Source organism: Molothrus ater, chromosome 18 (genome assembly GCF_012460135.2).
Source record: "Molothrus ater isolate BHLD 08-10-18 breed brown headed cowbird chromosome 18, BPBGC_Mater_1.1, whole genome shotgun sequence".
In the NCBI taxonomy this organism is placed as follows: domain Eukaryota; kingdom Metazoa; phylum Chordata; class Aves; order Passeriformes; family Icteridae; genus Molothrus; species Molothrus ater.
The window spans coordinates 4,599,773-4,614,982 of NC_050495.2; the positions used below are offsets into that span (position 1 = coordinate 4,599,773).

General features: G+C 48.1%; 1 protein-coding gene across 1 annotated transcript in view; it reads left to right on the forward strand.

Annotated features, from left to right (window-relative positions):
* Positions 1-5,277: 5,277 nt before the first annotated feature.
* Positions 5,278-15,210, forward strand: part of KIAA1671 (KIAA1671 ortholog) — a 65,414-nt gene continuing 55,481 nt past the window's right edge. Inside the window, exon 1 of the mRNA XM_036393168.2 lies at positions 5,278-5,454. The gene's annotated coding sequence lies outside the window, so the exon portion shown is untranslated. The remainder of the gene's footprint in view (positions 5,455-15,210) is intronic.

Consider the following 15,210-nt stretch of genomic DNA (forward strand, 5'->3'; position numbering starts at 1 on the left):
TCCCAAACTTCTCCTTTCTGGAGGAAGAAATATTGTGTGGACACCACAGTGTAATCCCACAGGCTCCACACCCCCTCAGAGGGGTGATGCCCTTTCCAGGGCCTGGCAGAGCTCAGCCTTCACAAGGACTGTGTGTTTAACAGACTATTCCCTTTAAAACAGGACTCTCTCTCCTGCCTTCCTCCTCCCAGCCCTGTTCCCGAGTCAAATTTGAGGATGGGAGAGGCAGCAACCCCGTGGCCAGTGAGGTTTTATTGGGAAGGCAGTGCCAGGGCTGTGCCCTCCCTGTGCTCTACTTGCTCTCTGTGTAGCTCTGCACTGATTTCCATGGTGGATGAGCAAGAAGAGGTGGGAAAGGAACTTTTAAGGATAGTTGCTGTGGTGGTGATAGAGAGTGGGAGGATTTCCTGTTTTCCTTTATGCAGATTATATGTAGTGGGCAGTGGAGCACCTTCCTGCAGTGCTCAGTGCCTGAGGTGTGTGTGGGGAGCCTGTTTCCTCCTGGGGCTCATCCTGAGCTGTCACCAACAGTTCTGAATGTGACCGTGTTCACAGGGGTCTTAGGATGAGGGAAGAGATGAGGATCTGACTCCATGTTTCAGAAGGCTTGATTTATTATTTTATGATAGATATTATATTAAAACTATACTAAAAGAATAGAAGAAAGGATTTCCTCAGAAGGCTGGCTAAGAATAGAAAAAGGAAGAATGATAACAAAGGCTTGTGTTATCACAACTCGGACTCTCTGTCCGAGCCAGTTGGGCTGTGATTGGCCATTAATTAGAAACAACCAACATGGGCCAATCCCAGATGCACCTGTTGCATTCCACAGCAGCAGATAACCATTGTTCACATTTCGTTCTGAGGCCTCTCAGCTTCTCAGGAGAAAAAATCCTAAGGAAAGGCTTTATCATAAAACGTGTCTGTGACATCTGAATTTTGTGGGAGCAGTTACCTGGTGGAAGGTTGCAAGGCAGGACACTGAAGTGCTTCCCTGCCGAGGACCAGAGCATTTCAATGCCACGTGGGCCTGGGAAGGATAGCAGGGAAGCACTGGAAAAATCAGTGTTCCCCTGACCCAGACAGGCAGTTTTTGCATACACCTCCACCTTTTCACATAACAGGAGCAACTGGCTCAGCAGGAAGAGACGGAGATTGTTCCTGGCTGGAACAAAGGAGGGGATTTTGTCGCACCCGCCAAAGTCAGGCAGGGGTGAGACAGGAATGAGACAGAGCAGGGGGTGGGGGGGTCTGCCTGGGCCCCCCAGGTGTTTTTTCCCTGCCCTCACTGTGCAGGTTTGTCATGGGCAGTGTCCATGTGCCATTTGCAATTAACCCATTTCTCCACTGCAGGGCACTGACAGGCTGTGTGAGAGGAGCTAAATCACCCGAGCAGCCCCACTGGAGCACAGAACATTCCCTGGTGCTCCCTGCTTTATGCCATTCTTAGCTCAGTTCTGAAGAAATCCAGCCTGGAAGTTAATTGTATGGTGGAGAGGAGAAACACTGGCATTACTCATCTGAGGAGTGGAGCCTTTTGTTTGAAAACCGTATCTGAAGAATGGAAACTTCATAGATAAGGGACCTGTCATTCTTTTCTGAGTGCAGGCACTCCTTCACTGTAGATTGCTGCTTGCCATCCCTCTGAGGGCTCCGGTGAAGTCATAAAACAGAGGGTCAAAGCTCAGATGTCTGCAAGATGGGTCTGGAAGCGTCTGTTCACTATTGCCATCCACACTGCAGGGTGGAATTACAGCCCTAATTCATATACATGGGGTGAGAGGCCAGGGCTCTGCATTTAACTCTGCCCCTTTTGGGGTCACCTCTGCTCTGCTAAATGCTGATAAATGCAGTGGGACAAAGATTCACACAGGGTCTCAGGTGGGGACAGAGCACACGGGAAGAACCTTTCCAGGAGCCAGGGCTCTGCCACCTGCCAGGTCCTGTCCTCACCCCCTGCTCACTGCAGGACACACACTGGGGTGTTAGAGTGTGTCCAGGGAAGGGAACAAGCTGGGAAAGGGTCTGGAGCACCAGGAGCAGCTGAGGGAGTTGGGGGGCTCAGGGGGGACCTTCTGGCTCTCCAAAACTCCTTGACAGGGGGGTGCAGCCAGGTGGGGATCTGGCTCTGCTCCCAGGGAACAAGGGACAAAACCAGAAGGAAATGGCTTCAGGCTGTGCCAGGGGAGGTTTAGATTGAATATTGTGGAAATTTCTTCAGAGAAAGGATTGTCAGGCACTGGAACAGTCTGCCCAGTGAGGTGGTGGAGTTCCATCCCTGAAGGGATTTAATGAAATGTCAATGTGGAGCTCGGGGACATGGGTGGCCTGGGTGGGGCTGGGGTTGGACTTGATAGTTTTAGAGGGCTTTTCCAACCCAAAGAATTCTGTGATTCTAAGGGAGCAGCAGCACTGGGGTGGCAGTGGGATGACAATTCTCCTTCCTGGTGCCAGAGCTGGGGTGCAAGGGCTGGGCTGTCACGGCCGGGGGGTTCTCATCTCCCCAGCGCAGCACCACCAGTCCCACAGTTCTGCGCTGGTCCTGCGCTCCATCCATTCCCTTTCTCACAGGTTCAGGGTGTCCCCAGGGCAAGAAGGGCTGGGTGAGGGTGAGGATCTGGCCCCTGAGGCCCCACAGGGTCGGGCCTGGGCCTGCTCCGTGCCCCTCAGCGCCGCCATCCCGCCGGCATTGCTCTGCCCCGGGCCTGCCGCAGCTCCAACCAGGCCGAGTTTCTGTGGCCACTTTGAAGCTCCCAGGTCTCATCTCCCGCGGCATTCACCAAGGCACACGCTGAGGCTGCTCCTCACACAGTGGGAAACAAGACAGCAGCTCCTTGGGAACAGGGCTGCTCTCTTGAAGTGTCCATTTGAATGCGGCTCCCAGGCTGTGAGGCCTCTGGAGCCTGGCGTGCCCAGTTCTCTGGCTCTGTCGCTGTGTAGGTGTTTTTGTGGAGGGAGCTGCCATTAAGTGGCTCCTGAATAACTGATCAGGCGCTTTTCTCGTTCCTTATGACTTTGCTGAGAGCCCCATGTGCTGGAGCAGGGGTTCCCAGCCATGGGTGGAACAAGAAGCGCTTCAAAGAGGTGTAAGAGGCAGGAACACCCTCCTGGCAGAGGCGCTGATCTGAGCCATGGATCGCCCTCATCTCTGCTGGAGCTGCAGGGAAGGTGCTGGCTGAGGGGATGGGTTATGGCTTGGCTTCTGGAAAAGTGAAAAGGCAAATGAGTCATGGAATTGGGATCCCTTGGTGTGGTGAAGATGAAAGGGTTGCTAAGGTAGGGAAAACACCTATATTATCCTGATTTGGGAGCAAGGGGGGAAGCTGTGGGAAAGCGATCTTAATTTAATTGGGATGTGGGTGGGAACAGAGGAGGCAAGGCAAGCTCCACATTCCTGCTGTTGTTACAGGGCTGGATGTTTTTGCTGCTGAAACTTTTCCTCTTGCTCCCATCCATGCACCTGCTAAGGGGCAGCTACAGAAACTCTGTCTGGCTACCTTGGAATGGATCACAGAGAGATCCAATGGCTCAGGAGCCCTGTGCCTGCAACAGAAGGAGATTTGAGCTGGTTAAAGGCAGATGAATGAGTTCCCCATGGAGAGCAGGGACACAGGACCTGCTGCCTGGTCTTTCCCTGCCGTGCCAAGAGGATGAGGACATGGAGATGCATTTTCCTTGTGCCATGGCATCACCCTGGCCCCTGGCCAGCCCATCATCCACACTCTCCTTCCTCCTGCCATGAGTCATGGCCTCGCCTCGAAGCCCAGCCGACTTTGGCCTCCTCGGCAGGGAGCCACACCTTTGGTAATGACAAAAAGCAGCACTTGGAGCTTTTGAACTGTGACAGCTGTGGCATGGAGAGGATGCCAGTGGGCAGATCCATGACTTGGGTGCCATTCCTGAGAAGGGGACTAAAGAGGAACACTCCCTGGTCGGAACAGAAATGTTTCCTTTCTGATTCTCTCTGCTCTGAGGCAATGTTCCTGGACTGGGCTCCAAAGCTTGCTGCCCTGAGGGTGACCAAGGGTGGCCACTGGTAGACACAAAATTGGATTTTTTACCTGGTGTGTGACAAGCCAGTAATGACACATTTGAGAGAGACATTGATTATTTATTTCAGGGTTGTGCAGCCTGGGTGCTCAGTGTATTCCACAAATCCAACACACCCCACCGAACTTTCCTGCTATTATTTATACACAGAAATTCAGAGTTAGTAACTTTCCAAGCACAATCCTTTTTTAGGATTTGTTAGTAATTTCCATCCAAGTTGCTTCTCCACATGCCCAGGGGAAGGGTCTTCACCTGGGCAGGGTCTTTCTGACCTGTAGGTGTGATTTTTATTATTGTAACAAACATAGTTCAGCTATAGAATGTACTGGCTTTGAAAGTTACCAATGTTTACATAAACATACATCAGCTTTTAATTCATGTCCTTAAAGCTTGTAGTTTTCAAGGGTGTCCTTGACTAAGGGATGCAGCTGTTGCCTGTTCCACTGATTAGAATCAAAGAATCCCAGAGCAGTTGTGGTGTGAAGGGCCCTCTGGAGATCATCCAGTCCAACAAGGCAGGGTCACCTGGAGCAGGTGGCACAGGATTGCATCCAGGTGGGTTTGGAACGTGTCCAGAAAGGGAGACTCCTCCCTGGGCAGCTGTCCCAGGGCTCAGCCACCCTCCATGGAAAGAGCTTCTTCTTCATACTGAGGTGGATCTCGTGTTTACTGCTCCTTATCACTGGGCACCACTGAACAGAGCCTGGCACCACCCTCTTGGCACACGATTTGAGATGTTTGTATGGATTAGTGAGATTCCTTCCAGACTGACCAGGCCCAGCCCCTGCAGCCTCTCCTCATCACAAAAATGCTCCAGATTTAGATAGATAATTACATTATCCTTGTGGCCTCTGCTGGACCCTGTCCAGTATCTCCTATTTTAATTTATCCTTGTCCAGAAGTGGACACAGTAAGATAATCTTGACGCACCCCACATTTCCCAGCCCTACCCACGCCCAGCCGCTGTCCCTCGGGACGGCGGTGCCGGGACTCGAACCCGCGGCCCGCGCGGAGCAGGTGGAGCGGGGCGGAGCCAATCGCGGCCGCGCTGCGCGGGGGAAGCCCCGCCCACGGCCCGCACCGCGCGGTCACCATGGCAACAGCGGCGCTTCCCGCGGGGCCCCGCGGCCGCCGGGGCGAAGGGGCCGGACCGGCACCGGGGCGGGACATTCCCGCCTCCCGCCGCCCTCCCGCCGCCTTCCCGCAGCCCCTCGCTCCGGGGAAGCGCCGAGGGACGGCCCCCTGCCCGCCCCGCCCCCGGCCGTGCCCGGCCGCCGCTCGCCGCCCGCCGCCGCCGCCGCGGGGGAAAGGCCGCTGCGCGCCCAACTTCACTTCAAGCAACTTCCCCGGTGCGGCGGAGCCGGCGCCCTGTTTTGCGGAGCGAGCAGCCGGTGCTTCGGCTGGGTGAGTGCTGCTGGGTGGGACAAAGGCGGGCAGTGCTCGCTCAGCCGTAGGGTCGGCACGGCAATCGCTTCCCCGCTTCCCCCGGGGGTGCCTCGCCCTCCTCGCCGGCTCCGGGGCACCGGGCAGGGGGTCCCGTGTCCCGGGGTGCGCTCGCCGCTCCCGCATGGCCCCGAGCCCCGCTGCCGGACCTCCTGGCTGCTCCTTCCTCACTGCGTCAGAACAAGGGCTGGTGTCCTCGTGGGTTAAAAAGAAAAGAAAAGCCCCCCTCCAAAAAATCCCGTTCTGTGGTTCCAATTCGGCGGCCGGAGGTGGGATGGGGTTGTAGGTGGTTTTTGGTGGATGGTGGTGTTGCTCGTGGTTCTGAGGATTAGAGCGTAATTTTGTGATCCACGCGGGTTGCAATTATCTGTTCCTCGCTGGATTAGGGATGGTAATGTGCTTGGAGGTCTTAAATGGACAAATAAAGATGCTCCCCCTTTCTCCCCCCCTGGTTTACAGCCGGGCGACGGCTCCTTGGGCAGAGCAGGAGGGATTCAGGCTTTCCCGAGAGTGGTATGTGACTCCTTAATGCCTTGGATTTCGGGAAATATATTATCAGCTCGTTAAAATTACTTCGAAGTGCCAGTTTAAAGTCATCACGCTTCTTTTTGATTGAAGATGCACATAGCTTTGTTTGTTGGCCTCGTGTGGCGTAGAATCTCAGTATAGTTTGGGTTGGAGAGGATCTTAAAGCTCATCTCATTCCAACCCCCCTGCTAGGGGCATATATTTTTGTTTTGGAAGCGCTTGGGCGGACAGATAGGTGTTGTTCTGGTGATACGCAGATCATTTGTTAATTTTTTCCTCCTAACTCCAAATCCAAGCGGTTTATATGTGCACGGAGAGACCTGAAGCGCTGCTTCTGGGTGGAAATAGCTGCTCCAAAAGATCACGTGGAGGTCAGTTCCTTGAATTTGCACGAAGTTGTGCGCTCGGATTTGGGAGGGAGCAGCACTGGGATTGTGGATGGGTGAAGCTAATCAGTGAAATCCCAGAATTTCCTGTGTGGTGCTGCACGGAGCCGGGTGGAAAGCTTTGCCTTCCTGAGCCTGCCTGCAGCATTGTTGCTGTTCTTGCCTTTCTCCCGTCTGGAGGTGGGAGATTAATCCCGTGGATTCAGGTATTGACTTGACTTCTATTTCTGTGGAGTAATCCGGGCGATTCTGATTTGTGTGTGAGGAATGGGATTAGGGGAAATTGCACTTGGCAGATGGCAGAGCTCTTCTGTGCCATTAGGAGATATTGTAACCTTTGATTTTACCTGCAGGTCTGGTAATAGAGCTCAGGCTCTTTGGGGTTTGGTAATAGAATTCCATTCCAGATCAAATATTGCTCATGATAAATTACTGGGATCACATTAAAGGAGCTGCAGCAAACAGAAACTGATGTTATGTCCAGACTGGTGCTTTACTCCGGGGTGGTAATTGCAGGCAATTTTCCCTGTCTGCTGAGGGGTAAACTCTGTTTCCAGGGTAACTGCGAAGTTGTTCAGCTGCTTCTGAGGTACTTTTTTGCCAGAGCTGAAGGTTGTTGGCATTTTCTTTTCCTTGTCTCTCCTCCACAAACCAGAAGGATTTGCATCTTTCTAACGACCACATAAAAATGGGAGTTTTCTTTGTTTTCCTGTGACGTTTGCAGGGTGTGTAGAGAAGCAGACAGTTGTGTGGCAGAAATGCTAATAAAGCTGCCTGGCAGCTTAATCCAGGTAAAGACTTTCTCAGAGAAAAAAAAAAAATCTTTCAAAAATTTATAAACTTTTCCCTCTTTTGTTTTTTGGCTAGGATTTTCCTTGCAATGTGCTCTGCCTTTCCTGTAAGAATTATCAAGGATATTTATTAGTAAGTAAAGCTATAAAGCCTTTGTGCTTCAGAGTAGTTAAGGAGGTTGGAATCCTATTTAAATAGATGTTGTAGCCTGTAATTCCCTTTTGATAGGTGTAGAGTTTATTGAAAATGGGTGTGTAAACTTTCCCTCTGTTTCAGACAATGCCCTGAGCTAATTCTAAGCTAAATGTTTCTTTCCCAATGTATAGAAGGCACAGAACCAAGTCCCTCTGGACTGTCACGGTATGGAAAGTCCCTAAAAGGAGGCAAAGTCTAGGACTGTTTCCAACTTGAATACTTTGGTTTGTCATTTTTTGCTGTCTCATTTTATATGTGGCAGTAAAGGACGTGCATGGCCCCAGCCCCAGGGTTGTGCTCACGCTGCAGTTCTGGAGCTGCTGCTCTTATGGCAGGAGAAAGGGCACAGTCCCCATCTGTGCTGCTCCTGACGAGATAACCAGGGATTCAGAAAATTTCCATGGCTGATGATGAAGCAGTTTTTCCCTCTGCCATACTCAGGCTTTGTCTAGCTGCAGGATTTCTTTTTGGTTTTTTTTTTTTTTTTTTTTTTTTTTTTTAATTCCATTTTCAGCCATGTGCAGCACCATCACCTTGGGTGTTAATTGAGCCCCTTAAGTGTGCAGACTCCATTGTGGCAGTGGTAATAAGCTTCCCGAATGCCTGATTTCTTCCAAAGTGGAAAAAAACCAGAGTTACAATGTGAAAATAGGGCTTTACTGAAAGCAGGAATTTCAGACTTGGTGTTTCATAAGTTTACCAGCCCTTCCTGCCCCATGTGCTCAAGGTGACATTCAGACCACATGTGAAAGAAGCAAGTCCTGACCAGCAGGTCCCAGGTGGATGGAGAGCTGAGGTATTCCTGCTCCTGGGATTCTTTGCACAGCTCTGTGATTTCGCTTGGGTGTTGTCCTGGACTCTGCTCCATTCAGCACTCATGTTTCTCTGGCTGTTAGATAATTTTGAAACCAGTCCTGTCACCTGCCCTCTCTTTGGCACGTGTTTGGTTACTGCAGAGTGAAAAAGGAGCTCAGTCTCTGTGGTAATGAATGTGTTGCTCTTCACCCTCTGGTCCTTGTCCTGGAGTTATTCCCTGTTTGGTTGTTGCTCGTGGAGCTTCCTCCCTTCTGGCAGATTTTCCAAGTAACATGTGAATCAAATTGATAGGATTTCTGTGTCCTTGAGTTTGTAAATGGAGACAAGAAAACTTCCCACAGTCCTGAAAATTCTGGTGTAGCTTTGCTTGTGGGGAGTGCTGTGCAGATCAGGGACAGGGCTCAGGATCACATTGGAGAGGATTTCCCTGAGTGTCAGCTAGGGACACCTTACAGGTGTGACTTCCTCTCCTAGCTGCTCATGTGTTTAAAAATCATGGGGAGTTTCACAGATCAAGGTATTTCTCTAAGCCTTGGTGTGTTTTCTCAAATTGATACTCCACAGAAGTTGGTAGCTTGGCACTGTCCCTGTCCAGGGAAGTGTCCTTTGGCAGTGCATTGGTCATGCTGGGTAGTTAGTGAAAAATTTGACTAGTAAGAGGGTGTGTCTAAATGCACATTGGAGTGTTCTGCGTCCGTTTGTGTGTAATGTTGCTGTTCTTTCCTTATTTTCAAGCTGTTTATTTTAATTGCATGTTGTCTTGCATGAGGTTTGAAGTCTTTCACTTCCCAAGCTGGGGGAATGTCCATGATGCTGTTGATCACAGGAAGGTGTGCAGTGCTGCAGCCTTTCTGCTCACTGATTTTATAAATTTATTTATTTATTAGGGTAAGTGCAGCTTGTTCAATTCTCAAGTAGGAGGCAGCACTTGGGGAGGAAGGGACCATTCCAGTGAATCCTTTATGGAGCAGGAGATCCTGCTGTGTGCTGTGGGCTGCTTGGAAAAGTGAGACTGAAATAAATGCTCAATCCTGCAAGCCCAGGCATGAGGCTTGTGGTGATGCTGTGAGCCCAGTCTGTATCACTGGTTTGTGTTTGGTGCACAGGGGTGACTGGAACCTGGGAATGTTGCAATGTTTTTAGGTGTGTTTTTAGTTTTGTGTGTAAGAATTGCCCAAAGGCATTGTAGGGCAAAAGCCACAGATTTTTTGCTTTTGCTTCAGAAATCTCTTTAAATGAAGAGTCCCTGGCTGTGGTAGTAGGGTTTGCAGTGTAAACCACTGTGTGGTTGTCTGGAGCTTGCAGCCAAAGAGACTGGAATAATAGCATCAGGAGAGCTGAGGAATTCTCTCCGCAGCAACCAGTCTTGAATCCTAATCATGGCCCTTGGAGTGACTACAGGCTTGGTAGGTTTAACAGCTTAACTGGATCCATGCATGCTTGACAAACTCAAGATGCACCTGCTCTAGGTAGGTGGATGTGCAGACTTCTCCTAAAAATGTCCAGGAATTGGCTCTTGGGTTGCCTGGATATGTGTTTCCAGTGAGATGTGACTGCTGATTCTGAGGAGATGCTCTTCTTGCTAGGTTAGAAGAAGTGAAGTTGGTTCTCTGTTCTCTTGTCCTTCATTGACTCTCAGTGAGATTGAAGGACATCCATGAACTTCTGAACTCTCAGGCCATTCCTTTCAAGCTGTGTTCCAGGAATAATTAAAATATTTACAAGTAACCGAGCCAGAGCAAGTCAATTGCTTTTTGCCTTGAGAGGGCTTCTGTAGGTGAAGAGGACTTCCCATGTGTTGAGTTCTGTTAACTGGCAGGAAAACCAAATTCTTATGAAAACCTGGATATTGAGTGTTGCCAAAACACGCTAAATTTAGTGTGGTGACTGTTTTATCTATTTTCAGCTATTGCTTAAAAAAACTCCCTAATGTTTCCCTTTTATTCTCGTGATTGGTATGACCTGAACATCTGATCACAAAAGGATATTTAAGTCTACTGGGTGATGATTTTCCTCAGGCCTAGGCTTAAAGAATTCAGACTCTTAAAATTAAGCTGTTTAGGGGAGCACACTTTATCTTTAGATTCTTTTCTCAAATCAAGGAGGTTTATTTTCTTTGTTCCCACTGTCTTTGTTCTGGGAATATGTAATGCTGAAACTTCTCCAAACGAAGACACTTTCAAGCAGCTTGGGGATATTTTTCAGTGCGTCTGTATAAATAGGAGATCATTAATACATTTTTTTGCAGTTCCTGAATGCCTTACACTTACGTTGAGACAGTGGGAGTTGAGTTTTCTTTTTATGCTCTTCATCTCTACAAAATATGCTTGAGGAGAGGAAATGAATGTTTTCTGAGGGTTGTGTGATTGTGGTGATACAGCTTGGGCAGTCCAGGGCACAGAGAGGGTTATTATCCAGAACACTGCTTGTTTGTGGTTGAGTCATGTCCAATGAGCATACACTTAAACACTGGGGGTGGGGGGATCTGGGCTCTTCTAAAGCCACTTACAGAGCTGTTCATTAAAAGTTCTTATTAGAATTAAGTGCCAAAACTTCCAGTTTTGGCCTAGAGTAAAGCCTCTGCTTGCCTGAAAGGAGATAGTGTTGATCTTGGAGCAGTGTGAGAACTGAAAGCATCTTACTATTGTAGTAATTACGAGTCAGGATGGTCATTGGGCTGGTGTAACGAGCAGGAAAAGATAACAATTCAGTTGCTGGAGGTTTGGTGTCTCCCCAGTTTTCACTTGGAGGGCAGAAGCGTGTGCGCTCCAGCAGCTCCTCCAAAGAGCGATGCCGCAGCTTTGGAGTAAGGCTTGTCCTACTGTTCGCAGTTAGATGGGCTTTAATGTGGGCAGGGAGGAGATCTGAGCCTTATTTCCAGGTCAAAACACCCCTTTCATTCGGCTGGGGGCTGGGAATCGCCAGGAGCCGAGTGGGCTGTTAACTCCAGCTCCGGGCTTGACCCAGTTCCTGCACAGAGCTCGGGCAATTCCGGCTCTGCCTCAGGGAGATGGATGGCAAAGAGGAAAAAGGACTTAGCTGCATTCTGTTCTTTAAATCTAAACTATGTGGATGGCAGAGAGGAAAAAGGACTTAGCTGCATTTGGTCGTTTAAATCGAAACTATGTGGGTTTAGTGCGTTGGGGAGGAGGTGAAGAAGTGAAGGCGCTCGGCCTGTACTTTGTTAGTTTTTCTTTGATTTTGGTAGTTACCCTTCATAACCCTTCCTACCCCTTTCCAGGGGTAGGAAGCTGCCAGTGTTTTAGTGAAATGCATGAAAATAAGAGGATTTGTGTGCTTTTAGTGCTGCAACATTGTTGCCATACACAGCAGCCTCTTCTGTTTATATTTTCATAGTGACTGTTTTTGTAATCACAGTATTGGTTAAATATGTGCTTTCAGTGCATTTCAACAAGTGATGTTAATAAATGTCAACTTCTAAAACTGCTTATTCCTGCTGTTGTAAAACGAGGACCCATTATTATTTTACAGTTTGAAAGGCACAAACAGGAGCGGAATTTTAAGTTTGTCTTTATTTTGCTCTTTTAACGAGCTCAGCCTTGAGCCTGTGCTGGGCTTGGCTGTCTCAGTGCAGCCGTAGCACCGGCGGCTCCTCGCAGGGAGGGAGTTGTGCCAGCATTTAGGAGGGATGTTTATCTGCTGGGACTATGTTCAACCATACAAGGCTTTCCATGGACAAAGCTGCCTCATCCATAACGAGCCCAGCAAACCAGGATTTAAAACAGAGTTGGAATTTCTGGCCACTGTAACTGTTTGATATTTCATGAGAACACTGGGAATTCTTCATTGACCCAAAGGAGCACAACAGGCCTTTCTGCTGGAGCTGAGCAGCACGGCTGGCTCGCTCCCTAACTCAGGGACCTTACAGAAATGTCACTGTTGTTATTGTTGTCAAACAGTGTCTTACTGTATTGGCACTATTGATGTCAAATATTAGTGTAATCTGTCATTAGAATGTTTTCAGCAACATGATGGCTGCAGAGTTATCTAAATACCATCCTGTTCCTGCTGCAGACACGATGCAGTGTGGGTTTTTTGCATGTTTGAGCAGCAGTAGCAGTTCTGTCCAAGAGAAGCTGTGGCTGCCCCATCCTTGGAAGTGTTCAAGACCAGGTTGGACAGGGCTTGGCCGAGGGGATGGAACGAGATCAGCTTTAAGGTCCCTTCTGTTCTTCTATAATACATATATTCATTTATCCAAGTATTATTAGATATTTCTAAAATGTATGGATTTATGTATCATAATTCTTACAAGTCATCCTAATGTTCAGTTAATGTTCTTCACAAAATGAATATTTAAAAAAATAATTAAATCACTGCAGCTCTGTGGCTGCTGTCTACTAAGGAGAGATTAAATGAATCACTCTGATTACAGCAGAGTTTCCAGTACAACTTCAGGTCTTTGTTACTCTCCTAAGCACAGTTTTAGTCACTGTTCCTGTGTAGATGTGTGAAGCTGCTGGAGAGGTCTCCACGTGTCTCACCTGCTCTCACTGGACAGGGCAGTGATGTTTCCTTGCCTCCTTCCCCAGCTGGGTGAATCACAGCACCCATTGGAAATGCTCATCAATAGTTGCAGGTCAGCATTTCAAGAAGGTCAGGGAGGCTGCTTCTGCTTTCTGCCTCGTGAGCATTATGCTAATTCAGGCGTTAAACATATTGGAATTGTGCTTCCTTTTGCTTCTGCAGTGCTTGCAGATTCCACGGGAGCCCTTTTCCCTGTGCTCGGAGCACAGAGGGTTAGTTTTGGGCAGGGAGAGGTTTTCTTGTAGCCTGTGTTGTAGTCACACACAGGAGGTGTGTTCTGTAGATCTCAGTGTGGATCTGTACTTCACGTGAAATATTTGCTTGAATAGTGTCACTCTCATGTTGGTGCTCATGCATGAGGAGGAAGTCGAAGGGAGATGATGGAAACCTTAAGATGAAATACATATTTTCCTCTCCCAAAGGCACTTCACTGAAGCACCTGTGTAACTTAGGCCCCAGTAGTGACACTTCTGAGGAACCATATTGAGCCTTTTCTCTCTTATTTGTTCTTAAACACTGGGAATGTGTTTGTGGAAGGTGCCCATGGCAGGGGGTGGAATGAGATGAGCTTTAAGGTCGCTTCTAACACTTCTGTTCTTCTATAATACATATATTCATTTATCCAAGTAGTATTAGATATTTCTAAAATGTATGGATTTATGTATCATAATTCTTACAAGTTATCATAGTGTTCAGTTAATGTTCTTCACAAAATGAATATTTTAAAAAATAGTATTGCTTCCACACCAGCACGTGTAGAATCTTCAGAGATTTTGTGCTATGTGTGTGATCTATGTGTAAAGTAATGATCACACAGAGCATTGTCTTTGTTGATATTGGACTGTTGCACACAATGTACTAAGCAATTGATCTGGAATTCAGGTTTGCTCTGCTGTAGGTTTATGGCTGGCTAAGATGGTGCTTTTACAAGCTTGGCTCTGTAGGGAGCAGGTTCATATATTTTTCAAATTGTCTCCAAAATTTTTGTTTCACTTCCGTTGAGTTTATTTTATTTTTAAATTAACAGCTTTCATGTCAGATTTTCATGCTTCAGAAATGCTGAAAATGGTTACTTTAAGGTTAAAGCTTTTTCCATCTTTGTTTATTTTGACTGTAGAAGTGGTTGTATTCTCTTCTCTGTCATGTCTTGTCAATAACCCTGGAAAGCTGGGCTTGAACTGAGCTCCCAAAACCCAGGGTTGGAGCTGCTCACAGAGAGAATCAGCACCACAATTTGTCAGATCTAATGGCTCTGCTCCTGCTCACATCTGGACTGAAGGCTGGAGTGTAAAACTTGTTAAGGCATGAGTGTATATTTTAAAATATATAATTAACAGAAGGTTGTTTATAACTGTTTACCAATGTGCAAGACAGTGTTTGTAGTAGGTTGGACTGGCTTTTATTAGACTTCACAATCTGTGGCGTTTATCACTTTGCTGCAGAGCAAGCAGGCCACACACTGCCTGAGCACTGGGCAGGTTTGGTCAGGCACAGCTCTTCCAGCCTGTCTGGCTGCTTTTGGTTAATGCTGATTTTTGAACTCTTTGGCTCTTGAACCTGATGACTTTGGGGAGGGGAACTCATCAGGCTGACCAGGGCAGCTCCTGGGCAGAGTTTGTGTCCGGTAGTTCACGCGGATTTTTTTGTCCGTGGTTTGCTGGTTGATTCATATGTGATGAAACAAAATGAAAAAATTGCCCAATCTTCTTCACTGAGCAGGTGTCTCTTGTTGGCTCATCAAGTCTCAAAGCTGCAGATTACTAGAAAATGAAAAGAAATTAGATTTTGTGCTTAAGTCACTTCTGAAGCATCCTTCACCAGCTGCTGTCTCATGAAAGATGTTAGGACATGTGGATCTTTAATTTCCTTTCCAACTTTGCCACTTATTCAGTTCCTTGGATTAGTGTGTCTCCTGCTCTATAACTGATTTTGCTCAGGTGAGATTCCTCCTTCAGAAATTCTTGATGCAGTGCCAGTTGTCTGTTTTTATGACAACTTTATGCCGCCCTTTGAACTTGCAGATCTGTACCAAAAAGGCCAGCGAGGGAGTTGGCTCAGCAGATTTCTCAGCAGCTGCAGGACTTGCTGTGCTTCTTGAGGCTGGTGACTGTCTCTGCCTTCCAGAGGCCTCCAGTGGTGTTAACAGTGATCACAGTGGGATCAGTGGGTCATGCTTCACTGTGGGGCTCTGTGGGGACAGGCACGAACAGAGGTGAGGAGCTGGGAGAACTCGGTGTATCCTGGTTTGCTTTTGAGTCAAATTTCAGTGCAAGGATCCTTCTTTGTAATAACTTCAGAAGGGTGTTTCTAAATTCACTGTGAGATCGTTTTCAGGTTATTAAATCCCTTCCTTGGATATGCTCTGAGAAGCTGGGATCAGGTGCCAGGGCTGCTGTAATTGTGGTGTGAGTGTGGCTGGGTGGGGGTGATTTGAGGGAAGCTTCATGGTCTG